Source organism: Pteropus vampyrus, unplaced genomic scaffold (genome assembly GCF_000151845.1).
Source record: "Pteropus vampyrus isolate Shadow unplaced genomic scaffold, Pvam_2.0 Scaffold41, whole genome shotgun sequence".
NCBI classification, from domain to species: Eukaryota; Metazoa; Chordata; class Mammalia; order Chiroptera; family Pteropodidae; genus Pteropus; species Pteropus vampyrus.
The window spans coordinates 10,397,549-10,399,594 of NW_011888822.1; positions in this window are offsets into that span (position 1 = coordinate 10,397,549).

Sequence of the window (2,046 nt, forward strand, 5' to 3'; positions counted from 1 at the left end):
TGTAATCAAACTTGGAACAATTTATAGATCTGGGATATTTCTTTTGTTTTGTTTTAGTTTAAAAATTAAAATATCATTTGTTATATTTAAAGTCGATCAGCTTTTTCCCCATGATTAGCAAACAGTTTTTTTTTCCCTAAATTACACAGTGGTAATAAGTGAATTGCAATTTTTTCACTCTGGATTTTAAAAGGACTTTGGCATTCCATATGTAATTTTCCCTCACTATTATACTCTTCTTTAAAATTCAAATGACTAAAATATTTTGTCTTTATCTACTGGTATTCTTACTCTGACATAGTATCTTCTTCACGAAGATTGAGAGTTAAATCTGGCAATATAAAATGTGCTATTGGTTGTGGGCATCTCTTTTGAAAATAGAGTAGTCTCTATACAAAGTTCACTCAGTACTATATCTGATTTGTCTGCTTGCTTCTTTCTTTATATTTATGGATTATGTTATTTTAGAAGCTACGGAACCATGCAAATAGCATTCCAACTATTTGAAACCATCTGTTTGAGATGATATTACTGGTGGCTGTTTGTCTTTTGTTAATGTCTAGTCAAAAATTTTTTTAATAACTCGACAAAATAGCTAAAAATCTTGCTTCTTTGAGTATTACTTATAAGGAACTTAGTGCCTGGTTATCATGAGAAAGTTGCTTTTATGTAATTTGAAACACATAGCAAGGGTTAAGAAAATATCTTTGCCATCCTTCAGGAGGAAAATCATTTGATATAAGAAAACACGAGTGAATCAAAATTCTAGAAAATCTTGTGATTGAATTGTGAAACTTCGTGTTTAGAATTAGAGTGATTAGCAATTTAACTTTAGTAGGACTTTTTTGTTGTGCAGGGTTTTGTTTTGTTTTGTTTTTTATATTGCTGTTGCTGTAATTTTCTTAACTAAATTTAGTTCAGTAATTAATTTAGTAATAATATTTTCTCTGTTAGAAAAGGACCTATTTTACTGGCATTTACACTTTTTAGCCTAATTTTAAACCTGTCTACTTATTAATCTAATTAACTATTATGAACATTTTCTATTATTAAATGCAAACACTAAAATACTACAGATTTCTAGGGCCCATCCCTCAGAATTCTGATTTTAATAGAATTAAGATTAGGCCCAAGAAATTGCATTTCTAACAAGTTCTTTGGTAATGTTAATGCTGCTAGTCCAGGGACTGACTTTGAAAAGCACTGAGTTAAATAATATCTGTTAAGCATCAAAAAGACGGAGAACCTATTCATAGCATCCATCTCAATGCATTATAAATAAATAAATAAATAAATAACAACTTAAAACAAATGAAAGAGAAAGAAGAAGAAAGCTAAAAGCAGAAGAGAACTTAAATAGAAAAGGAAAATAAAATAGAATCAATAGGCCAAGAGATTTTTTTTAAAGAAAAGTTGATAAAGCCTTAACAAATTCGAATGACAAAATAAGACACAAATAATATCAGAAATGAAAGAAGGAACATCACTACATATCTCAAAAGAAGGTAACAGAATATTTTGAAAAATTACTATATACTAATAAATTTGAATCTTAAGATGAAATTTTAGAACTCTCAGGAAAAATAACTATTTTATTGTTAACACAAGAAGAAATTGAAAGTCATATCTACGTTAAAAATTGAATATGAATAATGAAGCATTAGAAACAGAAGTGGAAAAAATAATTCCTTTTGCAATTGCAGCAAAAATAATAAAATACCTAGGAATAAATTTAACAAAACATATGAAGGACCTGTATAATGAAAACTATAAGACCCTATTAAAAGAAATCGTAGAAGATACAAAGAAATAGAAAGATATTCCGTGTTCCTGGATTGGAAGAATCAACATAATTAAAATAACCATATTACCTAAAGTGTTATTCAGATTTAATGCAATCCCCATCAAAATCTCATTGGCATTTTTTAAAGAAATAGAACAAAAAATCATCACATTTGAATGGAAGCACAAAAGACCCCGAATTGCCAAAGCTATACTGAGAAAAAAGAATGAGGCTGGAGGCATCACTTTGCCCTACTTTGAAAT